Consider the following 4,963-nt stretch of genomic DNA (forward strand, 5'->3'; position numbering starts at 1 on the left):
AATCTTATGTAAGGTAATTTCAATATTACTTCTAAAGGTCAATCAAAGGCAACCGAGTTCAATCCTTGTTGGGTGTTTTTTTGGAAAAAAATTTAAATATAAGATTCAAGTTTTAAAAAAAATACTACGCCAAAGCAAGAGAGCTGTAGGAAAAAATCTAAGAGATAGCCAACCCAGTCGTAAGTCAAATACAAATGAAAAACGTAAAATGGTAAAAAGACAATCAGCAGTTTACAAGACACAACATAAAGAAACTGGACAAAAAAAAAACAAATAAAAAAACCCGGATGTAACCTTAGGTGCTCCCAAAGGAAACACATATCCTGCTTCACATTATGGATTTGCTCATGTAAGTACAAACCCGTTGATCAATATATTTCGGTATGTCACATTCAAGGAAAACAAGACGGGTTCAGGATACAACAATTGGAATATGTCCGTGGTTATGGCGTAACTATATAAATATTCTCTCCAACCGTTTAAAAGTCACAAATGATAAATTTTCAGCAAAAAGATGTAAAAACATCACCTATTTTTAGTTGGATAATTTGACTAGAAAATGCAAAGTTTTCCAACTCCAGACAAAAGAAAAAAATGAAGGCTAAATTTGTATTTATCTGTTGAAATCGTTAATTTGAGGTAAAGTGGAACTCGTCTTGTTCTTGAGTTTCTCCACTATCCAGTTTGAATCTTGAGCTCAGTAACGAAAAGAACACAGTTATGAAACAAGTACAGTAAAAAAACATAATTCTAAATTAATTTAAGGGTGTATTGATACAACACCAAAAGACGCTGACTTGTTGAAACAATTACACTAGTGTACGCTTCTCTATGGAAAGTCTTCTTTTTCCAACCATATAAAAATATATCTAAAAAAAAAGAAGATGTGGTATGATTGCCTATGAGACAACTCTCCAAAAATGACACAGAAATTAACTGAACTACAGGTCACCGTACGACCGTCAACAATGGGCAAAACTTATACCGCATAGTCGGCTATAACAGACCCCGGAATGACAATGTAAAACAATCCAAACAAGAAAACTAACGTCCTTATTTACGTACAAATATGCAACACATAAACAAACGACAACCACTCAATTACAGGCTCCTGACTTGAGACAGACACAAACATACAGAATGTGGCGTGGTGCCATGAAAAACAAAATTGTAAAATGGTGCACCTTTTCCAAAATTTGTTTAAAAAACAAAAAAATGAAACGGAATATGTTATATAAATTACAATCTTATGGAAATAAGCTACCACCCTATACTACCCTACAATTATGATTCAGGCTTCAATAGTTCAATAACTTACATAAATAAATAGTATTATAAACATCTTTTACACCTCCGGGTGTGGAATTTTTTCGCTGTGTTGAATAAAATAAAATTGAGACGGGGAATGTGTCAAAGAGACAACAACCCGACCATAGAGCAGACAACAGCAGAAGGTCACTAACAGGTCTGAAATGCAGCGAGAAACCCGCACTCGGAGGCGTCCCTCAGCTGGCCCCTAAACAAACATATTTACCAGTCCAGTGACAATGAACGCCATACCAAACTCCAAATTGTATACAAGAAACCAAAATTAAAAACAATACAAGACCAACAAAGGCCAGAGGCTCCCGACCTAGGACAGGTGCAAAAAAGCGGCGGGGCCAAACATGTCCATGAGACCCCAACATTCCCCCACACCTCTAGCCGATGAAGAAAAGCAAACGCACAATACGCACATCAAAAAGACCCATTGGTAACCTTCTGCTGCTATCTACGGTTTGGTCGGTTTGTTGTCTGTCAAGAGACCCATTGGTAACCTTCTGCTGTTGTTGTCTCTTGACATATTCCCCATTTCTATTTTCAATATTATTAGGCATGATGCAAGTTAGCAGGACAGAGATTATTAAAATTTCATCTAAGTTTTGGAGAGCACGAATTTTCTATTATAAAATTCTTTTATAGATTAAAAACAAAGGATATGGGGTATCCATCCGTGCCTCAAAATCAGTACATAACCATGCACGAAACAAAACAGTCGAAAAGCACACGGACAGCGCTTATATTGCTGTTCTTCATCTCCAAGTCACCGTGGGGCCTTCAACATAACGAAAAAAAACAACAACAACATACAAGGAAATATTTGTTGTTATGTAACTGCATGAGGGAGAATTCTGATACTGATTTTACAGTTTGTTCTTATATTGGACTCAATATGATCAATTTCTCTCAAAGAGTCAACGCTAATTTATAAGAGGTAAAGCAAATTTATCCATAAGAGGTAAAGCCAATTTCCCCATAAGATGCAAGGATAATTTCAATGCAAGAGGTATAGTCAGTTTCCCAATAAGAGTTAGAGACACTTTTTTCATAAGAGGAAAAGCCAATTTCTCCCGAATTCTAGTAGCTAGAAACAATTTCCCTTAAATAGATAGAACCAATTTCCCCTAAATAGATATAACCAATTTCCCCTAAAAATAGATAGGACCAACTTCCCTCAAAGAGGTGGCGCCAATTTCCCCTAAATAGATAGAACCAATTTCCCAATCAGGACCAATTTCCCTTAGAGAGGCAGAGCCAGTATTCTTGAAGAGGTACGGTCAATTTGTCTATAAGAGAAAAAAATACCCTTGAGAGGGCAAGCCAAGTTTTTCATTAAGAGGTATGGCCAATATCTTAAAAAATGATAATACCAATTTGTTTATAAAAGGAAGGACAAATGTCCCTTAAAGAGATAGGACCAATTCCACCTAAAGAGGCGAAGCTAATTTCCCATAAATAGATAGGACCAATTTCCTGTAAAAAGGTAGGACAAATTTCCCTTAAAGAAACAGGACCAATTCCACCAAGAGGCAGAGCTAATTTCCCATAAAAAGATTGGACCAATTTCCTGTAAAAAGATGGACAAATTTCCCTCAAAGACACAGGACCAATTCCACCTAAAGAGGCAGAGCTAATTTCCCTTACAGGGGCGGATCCAGCCGTTTTAAAAAGGGGGGGGGTTCGAGCTATATGCTCCCATTCAAATGCATTGATCGGCCAAAAAAAAGGGGGGTTCCAACCCCCGGAACCCCCCCCTCTGGATCCGCGCCTGCCTTAAATAGATAGGACCAATTTCCTGTAATAAGGTAGGAAAAATTTCCCTTAAAGACACAGGACCAATTCCACCTAAAGAGGCAGAGCTAGTTTCCCCTAAATAGATAGGACCAATTTCCTGTAAAAAGGTAGGACAAATTTCCCTTAAAGACACAGGACGAATTCTACCTAAAGAGGCAGAGCTAATTTCCCCTAAACAAATAGGACCAATTTCCCCTAAAGATGTAGAGCAAATTTCATCACAGAGATAGGGCCAATATCCTTCAAGAGGTATGGTCAATTTGTCTATAAGAGAAAAAAATACCCTTGTGAGGGCAAACCAAGTTTTCCATCAAAGAGGTAGGGCCAATATCTTTAAAAAGGTAAGGCTAATATATCCTAAAAAGGAAGGACAAATGTCCCTTAAAGAGATGGGACTAATATAATTTTAAAAAGAGGAAATGCCAATTTCCCCTAAAGAGGTAGGACCAATATAATTAAAGAGGTAAGGTAATTTTTCCAAATACAAGCAAGGCAAATTTTCCTAAATTCCCCTAAATTAATTTCATTACAAAAATTTCTTTAACCTTTACTTAAAATTAGAGTATCACAGCTTTATATGTGCATTTCTTAGTCCTACAAAATAATGGCATTTTTGCCTATGGTATCCAAACAACAATTAACCAAACAATCATGTTATGCCTACTTGGAGGTTGTACCAATATTATGCTGTATTTCTAAAATGACAAAACAGAGCCTTGGCTCACACTGAACAGCAAGCTATAAAGGGGCCCAAACTAGTGTATAACCATTTAAATGGGAAAAACAAATCTTATCTTATGAAAAGATAATGAGAAAAACTCATCAACCACATCAACAAACAACAACTACTGTACATCAGGTTCCTGACTGAAGACAGATGCAAACAAATCCGTTATTTTAATGATTTTGTATTTACATTGTCATTATATAGATCAAATTTATTCATTCAGTGTATGTTCACTTGTGTAAATATTTCTAAGCCATTTCAATTGATATTTTATAGTGTGTTTTTCTAAGTTGTGATGTCACGCTATTGTTTCAGGTAAGGGTGAAGGTTGGTACCTATTAAAACATTTAAACCCACTGCATTTGTTTGCACCTAAAAGTTTGTTGCTTAGATACTGTATGCAAAAGTTCCACTATATATAACTCATGTAAACATTGTAGGTTGCACATGTCTGTTTGGCAGGGTTAATCTGACCTTGACTTCAATTTCATGGTTTTTTGAATTGAAATGTTAAGATTCCTGGTTAAGTTTGTTTCTAAGATATGCAAAGGGTCAACTATATTTCAAGTATAGAACTATTATAAGGTGTATATGTATTTCAAATTTGGTTTATCTGTCCTTGACATAATATTCTTGTATCATGTTAAGTTTATTTGATAGTTGTAGTAAATCTTTATATCTGGGATTATCAACATAATATCAATGGTTAGAAAAGAAGGCAAGACATTTCTGTGTGTGCACTCATATTCTTCTTTGGTGAAGGTTTGATAGTTGACCAGAGAACAGAGAATGGTGCTGTCTACCATCAATGCTAATGAATGTCTCTATCATTTCTTAAGGATTCTCTTTGGTGAAGGTTTGATAGTTGACCAGAGAATAAAGAATGGTGCAGCCTACCATCAATGCTGATGAACTTAAGGATTTTAATATACTGATTTGTCAGCTCATATAAATTCAAACTAAAGAAGAGTATCTATAAACAACAACTTTTGGTTGGTACTAAATATTCGCAGAAAGTTGCCATTAATTTCAGTCAAGAAGAAATCTGGATCCAAAAAGCAGTAGTAGTAAGACAAACACAACAATTCTCAAGGGGTTGGGGTGGTATAAAAACAAGCAGCC

Source organism: Mytilus edulis, chromosome 9, assembly GCF_963676685.1.
Source record: "Mytilus edulis chromosome 9, xbMytEdul2.2, whole genome shotgun sequence".
Classification (NCBI taxonomy): Eukaryota; Metazoa; Mollusca; class Bivalvia; order Mytilida; family Mytilidae; genus Mytilus; species Mytilus edulis.